General features: G+C 41.3%; 1 protein-coding gene and 1 pseudogene across 1 annotated transcript in view; one reads left to right on the top strand and one right to left on the bottom strand.

The window, feature by feature from the left end:
• LOC148118970 (histone acetyltransferase p300-like) overlaps positions 1-15,038 on the top strand; it is a 95,316-nt gene that overhangs the window by 42,447 nt on the left and 37,831 nt on the right. The gene's annotated exons all lie outside the window — the stretch shown is intronic.
• On the bottom strand, positions 10,978-11,872 carry LOC148118971 (small ribosomal subunit protein uS5 pseudogene; annotated as a pseudogene).

Raw genomic sequence — 15,038 nt, 5'->3', positions numbered from 1 at the left:
TTAGAATCATTTCCTAAAAACTAAAGATCTCATTTTTTTAAAAAATCAAATCATTACTTTGTAATTGATAATTGTTGATAGTGGGGAGGTGGCCTGTGATTTTTTTTCCAGGTGTTGAGATGTAATGACTTTCATATTACAGTTCAGGAACCAGTCAAGACTCAAGCCAAGATCCATATTCAGACAGTAGACACTTGGGAGCACACTTTCCTTTTCAATGTTATATTTTCTGTAGCCTTTCTAGTTCTCATTCTTTCCTCTTTCGTCTGCGTGACTTTATCTTGACAGTCAGGGGACACCACAGTGAGATGCAGAACCATGAAAATGTCCACAAAGCTGTGGGGCTGCCATGATGGAGACCCACCGATCAGGGGAGTGGAGGAAATGGAGCTTTACTACACTCCTGAATAGAGTCGGGGTGGCGTTTGGGGTTTTAGAACCCAGCTGCAGATCCAGCTGAGAGAGAGAAATAAGGATCACAACCTTCATGTACACAAGCAGAGACCATCCCACCTGAATAGCCTGACTTTGTGCTAGGAATGGCTCAGTTGCCCAGTGACCTGGTCGCCCAGGGCGACTGTCACTACAGGGCTGAGGATGCTGCAAAGCCTTTGGTCCAGAGGCAATTGTGCTCAGTGGGAATGCAATTTTAAGGCTATTTATTTTACAACCTGATCACAGTTTTCCCCTCCTTCTCTTCTCCCAGTCCTTCACCCCTGTTATCATCCAGGCAAATGCAAACTTGGCTGTCCACCCCTTGGGGACCTGTCAGAGGCAGAGTGGTCACCCCTGCATGCACGGCAGGCACTGTCCTGACTCTGTACACAGGTGCAAAGGTCCCTAAACAGACAAGCTCCACACACTCCCTCTCTTGTTCAGCATTTCCCTGAGGAGGCAGCTCTCTCTCTCTCTCTCTCTCTCTCTCTCTCTCTCTCTCTCTCTCTCTCTCTCTCTCTCTCTCTCATCTCCCCTCACTCTTCTTCCTTACCCCAATCAACTTCCCTCCCATATAAGTTCTGCTTGATGGAATCTTTGTCCCCTGCCATGGAATCCGTGCTCCCATCTCACACCTTACATCAGAACAACCCCCCCCCCCCTTCCCAACCCACCCTTCCTCGGTTTCTATTCAGAAAATGGCAGGGCGCCCGTGGATATCAACAAAACATGTTGTATCAAATTACATTAAGACTAAGCACCTCCCCTAGTTTTAAGGCTGGGCAAGGTGACCCAGTATGGGGAATAGGATCCCAAAAGCCAGCAAAAGAATTAGAGAGAGTGTTAATACTGCCAGGAGACCCACAGGAAGTCCAAGCTACACACCTATCCCATATATGCAGAAGGCCTAGGTCAGTCCCATTTAGGCTCCTGAGTTGTCGCTTCAGACACTGTGAACTCCCATGATCCCAGGCTAATTTATTCTAAGGTTCAAGGACATCACAAGAAAACCCACAGAATAACTAACCTGGGAATGTAACTGTAATGCAATGGGAAGCATCCCTGCAATGGCTTTGGGAGGCAAAGGGTGAACATCAGCATCACCTAGTGGAATCTGGAGGGGAAGCAGCAAAGGCACAGGGTCATCATGGTGATCCCAGCATAGCCCAGAAAGGACAGGTGAGACAAGGCTGAGACAAGATTGATACTGCACTGCTGCCCCCAAATAGAGGCTACCTACATGCTGACTTCCCTTTCTCTAGGGGCTTTGGAGGGGACAGGGTTTGGGTTGGTTTTGTTTTGTTTTGTCTTGTTTTTCGTTTGTTTTTTGTTGTTGTTGTTTTGTTTTTGTTTGGCTTTTCCGAGACACTTATCTCTGTGTGTCAGCTGTGGCTGTTTTGGAACTCGCTTTGTAGAGCACACTGGCCTAGAACTCACAGAGATCCTCCTGCCTCTGCCTCCCAAGTTCTGGGATAAAAAGGCTTGTGCCACATTCAGTCATGTCATGTGGTCAAGTAATCTCGCTTCTGAGTAACCTCCCAAAAGAACAGACATTTGTTATGGCCACTGAAAACAATGTGATTTGTAACAGCCTAAAGATGACCCTGCCTGTAAGATGTCCTGGTCAATGGTGGCACAGAACTTGTGGGGATGGTCATCAAAAACTAGTTTAACTTGTGGCCTATGCCGCAAGAGGGAGTTGAACCAGGAAAGGAATTTTCCAACTGAGCATGTGACATGGGACTTCTTCACCAACCCCGCATCAGACAAAGGTCTGATCTCCAAAATATAGAAAGAACTCAAGAAACTAGACATTAAAATTCTAATTAACCCAATTTAAAAAAAATGAAATATTGAACTGAACAGAGAATTCCCAACGGAAGAAGTTCAAATGGCCAAAAGTCACTAAGGTCATGTTCAACCTCCTTAACAATCAAGGAAATGCAAATCCAAACAACTTTGAGATACCATCTTACACCTGTCAGAATGGCTAAAATCAAAAACACCAATGATAGCCTATGCTGGAGAGAATGTGGAAAAGGGAAACACTCATCCATGGTTGGTGGGAATGCAAACTTGTGCTACCAATTTGGAAATCAGTGTGATGGTTTCTCAGGAAACTGGGAGTCAACCTCCCTCAGGACCCAGCAATTCCACTCTTGGGAATATACACAAGAGATGCCCTAACATACTACAAAAGCATTTGTTCAACTATGTTCATAACAGCATTATTTGTAATAGCCAGAACCTGGAAACAACCTAGATGCCCTTCAATGGAAGAATGGATAAAGAAAGTGTGGAATATATACACATTAGAGTACTACTCAGCGGTAAAAAAACAATGACATCTTGAATTTTGCATGCAAATGGATGGAAATAGAAAACACTTTACTGAGTGAGATAACCCAGACCCAAAAAGATGAATATGGTATGTACTCACTCATTAGTGGTCTCTATTCATAAATAAAGGATGTTGAGCCTATAGTTCACAAGCCTAGAGAAGCCAAATAACATGGTGAACCCAAAGAAAAACAAATAAAGATCATCGTGGAAATTGGAACCCATTTCTTTACTAATGCCTTATAAGGGTGATCCAGGCCTACCTCGGTGGCTCCCTTGCAAATTAGCGACTCTATACGTCAACATCAAAACCTTGACTCTGGAAGCAGTTATGGTGAGCTCAGTCTAGAAAAGAGAAACTACTTGAAAAGTTGTTGGCCAAAGAGAAATTCCACGAAAAATCCACACCCGTCCAGCTGGAAGCAGTTAATTTATCAGTGTTCATTCCCATGGGAAGCTCAAAGTTTCCCTGTCTATCACTGTAAGGAAGGTTTTCTGTTACATTTATGAACACTATTGAAGTGCCAAGTGTCCGTGAAAGGGATTTGATGTGGAACGTCACCACTGTCACATAGTTTGTATACTTGGTCCCCCCAGGCTATGCTGTTGGGGACACTGTGCAGTCTCTGTACTGGGACCTACCAGAATATCTTAGATGATTGGAAGAATGGGGGATGAAAATGCCAAGCAACTAACTGCATCACATGCTGATGTCCATCCCACAATTTCCCCATTCTGTGTCTTATGACCTTGTGAATCCAAGGTTAAAGAAGCTCTCCTTTCATAACCCAATCGTTTAAGACTATTTGATCACAGCCATGAGAAGGATTAGTGTGGTTGTTCAGAATAGAAAGTGAGAGGGAGGAACAGCAACAACTGAACACTGTGGGTGGTGCTGAGCCGCGATTGACCCAAGGTAAGTGACATCACAAGGATTTATTATGACATAAACTAGATACCAGCGCATATAAGGTGCTACCTGGGACTGGGTTTGGTCCTTGTCCAGCAGAGGAGGAGTTGTTTGCTGGATGAGCATTTGGATTCAGTCATTTCTCCTAGGCTTGAACATTCCAAACTGGTTGGATCTTGAAGAAGTGAGTTTTTTTGGTTTTCTGTTTGACTTTGGGTGTTTGGCATTTATTGATTGATTTTTTTTTTTACCATATTGGTTAATGTTTTAAATGTGGCTGTTATTTCTATTGCTACACTGATTGAGAGTTTCCATTTTTTCAAACCTCATTTCTTTGTCATTGTTAGCTGTGCCCCGGATTGTTTTAAACTTTGGTGGTTTGTAGGTATGGTGAGGAATTTAGGGAACTGTGCTGAATATTCAACAGCCGTGTGCCACCTTCCTGTCCGTGTCAAGTGACCAATACTTTTATTATACAAAATCCATCTTCTCCATATGACAAAAGGTACAAAATGACAATTTCTGTGTTTGTAGAGTTGTGTTTCTATTAAAATGTTCTCTAATTCCTTGTTTGTCCCTGGCTGTGGCATTTCATTCCTTTTCATGGCTGACTTTGTTCACTGGATGCTGTGACTATGCCATGCTCTTTGTCAGTTTTTGTCTGTGGATTGATTCTTGTGTTCCCAGTGAAGGCACCTTGATCATGAAGAATGGTCTTTTCCAAGTGTCATTGACAGTAAAGGATCTAGTACTCTCCTTACAGATATTCCATGAATTTAGTAAATGACCCTGTCAGATACTTGTCTCTTTCCAAGGTATATTTACTTGATTAGAGAGTAAGGACTTTATGAAAAAAGTTTGTTTTATAAAAAGATTTGAAAGTATCCCTTCCCTCGTTTTATGGCCTACTGGAATATTTGTGGATCGTTAGAGTTATGTCTTTAGATTGTTGGATTCATCAGTAAAGTTTCCTGGTAACAATACATTGTCAACCCCAAGGTCCTTTCAGATAGTGTTGCCTAGGTTATTATTTAGACTTTCAAGTTTTCCACTGATTCTTGTGTCTCTCCTTGTTATATATGAGTTCATTTCTTTAGTGGGACAGGGAAAGATGGGAGGCTGTGGCAGGACTGTAATGCTAGGAAGGATCCTCCATCCAGGCCCAAGGACTCTATTAATGATGGCCACTCAGTGGGAGTCTGAAGCACTTTCATTCCCATCAGACAAAGTATGTCTCCATGGACTTCAAGGTGTCTGAGTGAAGGTGAGGTTCTGCACCATCAGGAAGCAGGTTTATTTAATAGGAGGCCTATGCTACATGACAGGGGAAAGAATTTGGAATTGAGGCTACTTGCAGGGGTCATTGTTTCTCTGGTGGAGGTGGTGGGGGAGATTCGGGCAGTGTGACTTATGATAGCAATGAATCTGCCTTGACTTCTGGGGAACACGGGTGGGATGTGGATTGGTGAGAACACTTTTTTCAATGCACATATTTATTGGTTACTATTCTGTTTTCGTAAAAGTTCGTAATCAGCCTGCAGGTAGGCTGCTCCATTATCCCCATCCCAACCCCCTGCAATCACAATGGAACTCTAAATCACAGCCTGCTACTACTCAGAGAGGACCAAGAGGTGAGGGAAAAGCCACCCGGCAGGACACCCCACTCTCTAGGCCCTCCATACTGAAGCAGAACCGCAGGCCTCTCCCCCACATCCATCAGCTTCTATAGTCAGCCAACAGGTGAGTTTCCTGCAGGTAGGCTGCTCCAAAACTCTTGAGACACAGACAGTGATAGTACCGAGCAGACCAGGAACAGTTCCCAAATATGCAGACAGATACTGCAAGGAATGGACCAATAAGCAAAGACACTGGTGGCATCAATTGAAAGAAGAGATGGGTAGGCACCAATGCAAGAATTCATCCAACAATATGAAAAGCAACATGGTAACATCATAACCCAGTGGTCATACAGCAGGAAGACTTGATCATCCTAACCCAGAAAAAGTAGGAAAAAAAAGATTTTAAAGGTAACTTATGAAGAAGATGGAGACCTTAAAAGAGGAAATGATGAACTCCCCTAAAAAATGGAGGAATAGGCAAACAAAAGTTGAAAGAAATTAATAAATATCTCAAAGAAACCCAAGAAAACAAAGAAAAAGCAAACCCTAAAAGATACAAAATTTGGAGTAACCCCCTGTATCTTATCGGATCACCATGTTTTAAAATAAGAATTAACAACAACAACACTCACAGAAAGCCAACAAACTCATGGAAATTAAAATGCTCTATTGAACCACCCCTGAGTCAAGAAGAAATAAAGAAAGAAATAAAAGACTTCCTAGAATTCAATGAAAGTTAAGGACCAATGTACGCAAACCTATGGGACACTATGAAAGCAACTAATGGAAACAGAGGCAGAGACCTGCTGCGGAGCAATAGACTGAGCTTCTAGAGTCCAGTTGAGGAGTGGGAGGAGTGAGAATATTAGCAAAGAGGTTAACACCATGATGGGTACACCCACTGAAACAGTCTACCTGAGCTAATGGAGGCTCACCAACTCCAGCTGGGCAGGGAAGGAACTAGCATAGGACCAAATTAATCCCTCTAAATGTGAGTTACAGTTGCATGGATGGGACAGACTGTGGGGCATTGGCAGTGGTACCAGGATTTAACACTACTGCTCTTATTGGCTTTCTGGGAGCCTATTCTCTTTGGATGGATACCTTGTTCAGCCTAGATATAGTAGGGAGGGCCTTGAACTTTTCCTAAAGCAATGTGACTTGTCCTCTCTGAAGAGTATCGATAGGGGGTGGGACAGGGAGGTAGGTGAAAGGTAGGAGGAAGGGAGGGAGTGGGAACTTAGATTGGTATAAAAAAATGAAAAAAGATAGTTGCATCCATTTTAAAAATAAGAAAAAAATCAAAAACCAAAAGCTAAAAAAAGTTCTTAAACAGGGAATCTCAAGAAAAAAGCGCATATCTGACTTATTTTTGGAGGGAAGGAGCCCATGGTGGTGCAACATAGGCCTGGTAGCTAGTTGGAAGCTTGAAGGCAAAACAACAGTTTCACAGCCTCAAGCTTAAGCAGGAGCAGAAACAGCAAATAAAGACTAGGATTGCTCATCTCAAGGGCAGTCCCAGAAGTGGACTCTGACACCAAGGCTGCACCATATAAAGTTCCCCAAAATGTACCACCAACTCTCCTGTGTGTCCATGTGTTCAAATGGCCCATGTGTATGAGGTATTTTTAACTCAAAGTAACACAGGGATTTTTATAATGTATGTCAATGTGCTGAGCACTGGATTTCTAGTTTGAGAATTTCTGTAACATGGCTGTGGAGCCAGCTAGAGGAACTTTCCACGTGGGGATAGAGAGCTTCTAATGTAGGCTCACCAGCCACCTAACACCCAGCTCTATAGGGAACAAGCTGTTCCCACCCCGGTGGCTTCAGCGCCTCTTGAAAGCCTGTACATAAATCAACCTTCTTCCAACTCTGGTCTGGGATTTGATCCCAGAAATGAGAATAATATTCAAGGCAGTGGTTGTGCTACAGAACCTGACCAAAACCTCTGTCAGGTCTGACAAGCCATGATTGGTTGGTTGCTGTGGTGACATCACAAGGAGGCATTATGAAGAATCCTAGCAACTAGTCCAAGTTAGGCACTGCCTGCATTGGGCTTCTGTCCTTGAGTCTTGGAGTAGCTGTTGGCTGCCTACAGAGAAGTTGGACTTAAAACTTGATCTGACAGACTAGGAATCTCCAGTATACTGGACCTTGCAAGAGTGAGTTCAGTTCCAGTATGTGGTATCTCTTCCATGGGTTAAGGTTTGCTGTTAAATATTTACATTTATGCCATTGGTTTACATTATAGGTTTGATTCATGTAATCTTCTCTTTTTCATTATCACCAATTTTTCTATTTGAAAATTCATTTAGTCTTTTTGTAAAATGGTTTTAATTTTCTTTGTGTTATTTTGCATACCTACTACCCCTAGCATTTTCATTATAACATCTCTCACAAGCCTATACAGCATTTTGGTGATAGTGTCTGACTCGATTTCACTTCCTCCACCCCATTCTGTGACATTATGGACTTGATGGTAAATTTGAATCTATGAAGTATCTCTGTGGTAGAGGAGTAGATTCTGAAGCCTGACCTTACTGTAGCGACATCCCAAGTGTAGAAAAGTAACACATCACCTGGCTTGTGCCAGTTTTCCCTCCACAGAGGGAAAGATTTCATTGCCTTGCCTTGCTGAAGAATAATGGGAAAGTGAATTTCTGTAAACCTGTGCATAGAGAGGATCTAGTCTGTTGGAGTTGACAGCAATCCATTTTGACTATTTGATGTCATGTCATTTTGGATCAATGGGTTCTAGTAGGGAGATGGTCAAATCCTTTTCTTAGCACAAACCAAGAAGGAATTTCTTCTCAATTGTCAGACTCCTGGCCATAATAATTCTCAAGGACTAGAAATTTGCATTAAATTGTTAAATGAGTTGTATAGGTACAATACCTTGAAAAAAGATTAGAACTGTATGTACAATATGTTTTTACAAAATTATTCTCTAATTTGTATATAATATACAAAAGTAAAATCAATATAAAACATTTAAAACTAATAGTTGCTTTTACAAAATAGATTCAGTAATCTACTTTTCTAATTTATCATATTTATATCCCCTTTTTTCTTTTTCTTTTTTTCCAAAGTAGATCCCCGAGCCTATAAAATTAAACACTGACCCCAACCCTATAGCAGTGATGATCAACCCCTAATTAATATCCCTAACCCTGAGGACAAACTTTGTTAGGAGAGGGAACGTTATCTTCTAGAATTACTTCCAGCTGTCATGGGGGCAGTGTGATTTCTATGGGATCTTGTAAAACTAAAATGATGGTTAAGTTTCAAAATCCTGTCTGGTCTAACTGCAAATAGTCTCTGAGTAGTCGATAGGGTTTTTTCTGAAATTCCCATCTCAACTATCCCACTCCGCCAAGCTCTCCCTCAACCCTTCCTTCTACCCCTACTCCCATGCTCCCAACTTTTGCCAGGCGATCTTGTCTGTGTCCAATTTCAAGGTGGATCTATATGTTTTTCTTTGGGTTCACCTTATTACTTAGCTTCTCTAGGATCATGAACTATAGGCTTAATTTCCTTTGTTCATGGCTAGAATCACTAATGAGTAAGTACATACCATATTCATATTTTGGGTATGGGTTATCTTCTCTCAGGATAGTGTTTTCTGTTTCCATCCATTTGCATGCAAAATACAAGATGTCATTGTTTTTTTAACTACTGAGTAGTACTCTAATATATAGATGTGCCACACTTTATTCATTCTTCCATTGAGGGGCATCTAGGTTGTTTCCAGGTTCTGGCTATTACAAATAATGCTGCTATGAACATAGTTGAACAAATGCTTTTTTAGTATGATTGGCATCTTTTGGGTATATTCCCAAGAGCGATATTGCTGGATCCTGAGGTAGATTGACTCCCAATTTGCCGAGAAACCGCCATACTGATTTGCAAAGTGGTTACACAAGTTTGCATTCCCACCAGCAATGGGAATCCTCTCCAGCATAAACTATCATTGGTGTTTTTAATTTTAGCCATTCTGACAGGTGTAAGATGGTATCTCAAAGTTGTTTTGATTTGCATTTCCATGATAGCTAAGGAAGTTGAACCTGTTCTTAAGTATCTTTTGGCCATTTGAAATTCTTCTGTTGAGAATTCTCTGTTTAGTTCAGTACCCCATTTTTTAATCAGGTTATTTAGAATTTTGATGTCTAGTTTTTTTATTTCTTTATATATTTTGGAGATCAGTTCTTTGTCTAATGTGGTGTTGGTGAAGATCTTCTCCCTTTTGTAGGTTGTCTTTTTGACTATGTCCTTAGCTTTACAGAAGCTTCTCAATTTTAGGAGGTCCCATTTATTCACTGTTGCTCTTATTGTCTGTGCTACTGGGGTTATACATAGGAAGGAGTCTCCTGTGCCCATACATTGCAGGCTACTTCCCACTTTCTCTTCTCTCAGGTTCAGGATGGTCAGATTTATATTGAGGTTTTAATCCATTTGGACTTGAGTTTTGTGCATGGTGATAAATATGGATCTACTTTTATTTTTCTTCAGGTTAACATCCAGTTATGCCAGCACCATTTGTTAATGATGCTTTCTTTCTTTCATTGTATAATTTTAGCTTCTTTGTCAAAAATCAGGTGTTCATAGGTGTGTGGATTAATATCCGGGTCCTCAATTCGATTTCATTGGTCAATATCTCTGTTTTTATGCTGATACCAAGCTGTTTTCATTACTGTGGCTCAGTAATAGAGTTTGAAGTCAGGGATGGTGTTGCCTCCGGAAGTTCCTTTATTGTATAGGATTGTTTTGGCTATCCTCAGTTTTTTGTTTTTCCATATAAAGTTGATTATTGTTCTCTCAAGTTCTGTGAAGAATTTTGTTGAGATTTTGATGGGGATTGCATTGAATCTATAGATTGACTTTGTTAGGATTGCCATTTTTACTATATTAATCCTACCTATCCAAGAGCACGAGAGATCCTTCCATTTTCTGGTATACTCTTCAATTTCTTTTTTCAAAGACTTAAGGTTCTTGTCAAATAGGTCTTTCACATCCTTGTTTAGTGTTACCCCAAGATAATTTATGCTATTTGTGGCTATTTTGATGGGTGATGTGTCTCTGATTTCTCTCTCAGCTTCTTTTTCCTTTGTGTATAGGAGGGTTATTGATTTTCTTTAGTTGATCCTTGTATCCTGCCACCTCACTGAAGGTATTTATCAGCTGTGGGAGTTCTCTGGTAGAGTTTTGGGGTCACTTATGTATACTATCATCATCTACAAATAACAAAAATTTGACTTCTTCCTTTCCAGTTCGAATCCCCTTTATCTCCTTATGTTGTCTTATTACTATTGCTAGAACTTCAAGCACTATGCTTAAGAGATATGGAGAGAGTGCACAGCCTTGTCTTGTTCTTGATTTTAGTGGATTTGAATTGCTTTGAGTTTCTCTTACTTATTTTGATGTTAGCTGTCAGCTTGTTGTATATTGCTTTTATTATATTTAGATATGATCCTTGTATCCCTAATCTCTCCAATACCTTTTTCATAAAGGGGTGTTGAATTTTGTCAAATGCTTTTTCAGAATCTAATCAAATGATCATATGTTTTTTTTCAGTTTATTTATATGATGAACTTCATTGATCGATTTTTAAATGTTGAACCAGGCTTGCATCTATGGGATGAAGCCTACTTGATCATAATGGATGATTTTTTTTTAACAGACTTGATTCACTTTTATTTTTCTTGTATAAAAACCCTTATTTGGTGGTCACAGCTGGAGCCTGGGTCCTCTGAACAGAGGCTCTAGTGTGGGTTTTCACAAGATGGTCAGTGAATTCCTGGTAAGGAGACTTGGTGAACACAGTCTCTTTACAGAGGTTGGGGGTCAGGTAGCTGTAGGTCTTAGAGATAGCATCAAAGGTGGCATTGGCAAAGTTTCCCAGGGTGGCAGTGCAGCCCCTGGTTGATGTGTAGCGGTCATCAATGCCAGCCATCATCAGTAGCTTCTTGGGCACAGGAGTGGAGACTATGCCAGTGCCTCTGGAGGCAGGAATGAGACACACCAACACAGAATCGCAGTGGGCTGTCACTTTGTAAGGCACAGTGTGGGGCTTGCCAATCTTGTTCCCCCAGTAGCCTCTCCGCACAGGTACAATGGAAAGCTTGGCCAAGATGATGGCCCCTCGGATAGCAGTGGCTAACTCCTTGGAGCACTTAACACCGAGACCTACGTGACCATTGTAGTCCTCAATAGCGACGAAAGCCTCGAACCTGGTTCGCTGGTCTGCCCTAGTCTGCTTCTGCACCAGCATGATCTTCAGAACCTCGTCCTTTAGGGATGCTCCCAGGAAAAAGCCAATGATCTCGGACTCCTTAATGGGCAGGAAGAACAGGTATATCTTCTCTAGGGACTTGAATTTCATATCCATAACCAGGCGTCCCAGCTTGGTGACAGGAATCCACTCCTTGTCTTCAGCTTTACCTCCGCGAGCCCTGCGGCCTAGGCCAGGGTCTCAACCACAGCCGTGGCCCCCTCAGACCACAGCTGCTGCCCCCTCAGACTGCTGCCAATCCTCCCGGCCCTCACGGGCACCGGTGTCATCCGCCATTGGTGTTTTCAAGAATAAGATAATGGATGATTTTTTTTTTGATGTGTTCTTGAATTCGGTTTGCCAGTGTTTTATTAAGAATTTTTGGATCGATGTTCAGAGTGAGTTTGGTCTATAATCCTGTTCCTTGGTTGAGTTTCTGTACTGTTTTGGTATCAGGGTCACTGTAGCTTCATGAAAAGAGTTTAGCAATGACTATTCTGTTTCTATTATGTGGAATACATTGAGGAGTATAGGTATTATCTCTTCTTTGAAGTTCTGGTAGATTTCTGCACTAAAACCATCTGGCCCTGAACTTTTTTTGGTTGGGAGGATTTTGATGACAGCTTCTATTTCCTTGCAACTTATAGGTCTATTTAAATTGATCACCTGGTCTTGATTTAATTGTGGTATATGGTACTTATCTAAAACAATGTCCCTTCCTTTTATAGTTTCCAATTCTCTGACATACAGGCTTTTAAAGTAGGACCTAATGATCCTCTCAGTTTCCTAAGTGTCTGTTGTTATGTCCCCCTTTTCATTCCTGATTTTGTTAATTTTGGTTTTCTCTCTCTGCCTTTTGATTAATTTGGATAAGGGTCTGTCAATCTTGTTGATTTTCTCAAAGAAAAAGCTCTTTATTTCACTGATTCTTTGTATTGTTTTCTGTGTTTCTATTTTGTTGATTTCAGCCCTCAGTTTGATTATTTCCAGTCTTCTACTCCTCCTGGGTGAGTCTGCTTCTTTTTTTTTCTAGAGCTTTCAGGTGTGCTATTATGTCGCTAATGTGAGCTTCTCCTTTTTCTTTATGTGTGCACTTAGTGCTATGAACCTTCCTCTTAGCACTGCTTTCATAGTGTCCCATAGGTTTGGATATGTTGTGTCTTTATTTTCGTTGAATTCAAGGAAGACTTTAATTTCTTTATTTCTTCCTTGACCCAGGGTTGGTTCAGTTGTTGACTGTACAGTTTCCATGAGTATGTAGGCATTCTGGGAATAGTATTGTTGCTAAATTCTACCTTTGCTACATGGTGATCCGATAAGACACAGGTGGTTACTAGATTTTTTTTTTGTATCTGTGGATGTTTGCTTTGTTACCGAGTATGTGATCCATTTTTGAGATGGCACCATGAGGTGCTGAGCAGAAGGTATATTTTTTGCTGTTTGGGTGGAATGTTCTACAGATGTTTGTTAAGTCCATTTGATTCATTACATCTGTTAGTTCTCTTATTTCTTTGCTAAATTTCTGTCTGGTGACCTGTCCATTGGTGAGAGAGGAGTGTTGAAATCTCCTACTATTGGTGTTTGGTGTTTAATGTGTGAGTTGAGTTTTAGTAATGTTTCTTTTACATATGGGGTGTTTTTACATTAGGGGTATAGATATTCAGCACTGAGACTCCATCTTGATGAATTATTCCTATTTTGAGTATAAAGTGTCCTTCTTCATCTCTTCTGATTGATTTTTTTAAAATCAATTTTGTTAGATATTAGGACAGCCACACCTGCTTGTTTCTTAGGTCCATTTGATTGGAAAACCTTTTTCCAACCCTTTATTCTGAAGTAGTGTTTGTCTTTGAGGTTGAGGTCTGTTTCTTGTAAACAGCAGAAGGCTGGATCCTGTTTTTGTATCTATTCTCTTATCCTGTGCCATTTTATAGGTGAAATGAGTCCATTGATATTAAGCGATATTAATTACCAGTGGTGGTTAACTCTGGTTATTTATTTTTTTAAATTTATTTATTTATTAAAAATTTCCACCTTCTCCCCTCCTCCCATTTTCCTCCCACTTCCCCCATTCCCTCTCCTGCTTCCTCTCCTGTCCTAAGAGCAGTCAGAGTTCCCTACCCTGTTGTAAGGCCAAGGTCCTCACCTGCCCATCCAGGTCTAGGAAGGTGAGCATTCAAACAGACTAGGCTTCCACAAAGCCAGTCCATGCAGTAGAATAAAAACCCAGTGCCATTGTCCTTGGCTTCTCAGTCAGCCCTCATTGTCAGCCACATTCAAAGAGTCCGATTTGATCACATGCTAGTTCAGTCCCAGTCCAGCTGGCCTTGGTGAGCTCCTGTTAGATCAGTCCCACGGTCTCCATTGGTTGGAGGCATCTCTCATGGTCCTGACTTCCTTGCTCATGTTCTTTCTCCTTCTGCTCTTCATCTGGGCCTTGGAAGCTCATTCCAGTGCTCCAATGTGAGTCTCTGTCTCTATCTCCATCCAACATCAGATGAAGGTTTTATGGTAATATGCAAGATATTCACCAGTGTGGCTATGGGAGAAGGCCAGGTCAGGTACCTTCTCCTCTACTGCCCATGGACCTAGTTGGGGAAATCCCCTTGGACACCTGGGAACCTCTCTAGAGCCAAGTCTCTTGGCAACCCTAAAATGGCTCCCTTAGTTAAGATATCTTCTTCCCTGCTCCCATATCTGCCCTTCCTCCATCTCACCATCCCATTTCCCCTAGCTCTCCCCAGTCCTCCCCTTCTCCCTTCTTTCTCCTCATTTCCCCTCACCCCAACATACCCCACCCCCCTGCTCCCAATTTTTGCCCAGCGATCTTGTCTACTTCCAATATCCAGGAGGATAAATATATGTTTTTCTTTGGGTTCACCTTCTTATTTAGCTTCTCTAGGGTCATGAACTATAGGCTCACTGTCCTTTGTTTATGGCTAGAATTCACTTATGAGTGAGTACATATCATATTCCTCTTTTTGGGTCTGGGTTATCTCACTCAGTAAAGTGTTTTTATTTCCATGCAAAATTCAAGATGTCATTGTTTTTTACCACTGAGTAGAAGTGTAAAGTGTATATTGCCACACCTTTATACATTTTTTTATTGAGGGGCACCTAGGTTGTTTCCAGGTTCTGGCTATTACAAAGAGTGCTACTATGAACATAGTTGAACAAATGCTTTTGTAGTATTATTGGGCATCTCTTGGGTATTACAAAGAGTGCTACTATGAACATAGTTGAACAAATGCTTTTGTAGTATTATTGGGCATCTCTTGAGTATATTCCCAAGAATGGAATTGTGGGATCTTGAGGCAGGTAGACTCCCAGTTTCCTGAGAAACCACCACACTGATTTTCAAAGTGGTTGCACAATTTTGCATTCCCACCAATGATGGATATGTGTTCTTTTACTCCACAACCTCTCCAGCACAGGCTATCATGGGTATTTTTGATTTTAGACA

This window comes from Myodes glareolus, chromosome 19 (assembly GCF_982192425.1).
Source record: "Myodes glareolus chromosome 19, mMyoGla1.1, whole genome shotgun sequence".
Classification (NCBI taxonomy): Eukaryota; Metazoa; Chordata; class Mammalia; order Rodentia; family Cricetidae; genus Myodes; species Myodes glareolus.
Note: the sequence above shows the minus strand (reverse complement) of the source record. Positions and strands in the feature narration are given on the sequence as shown.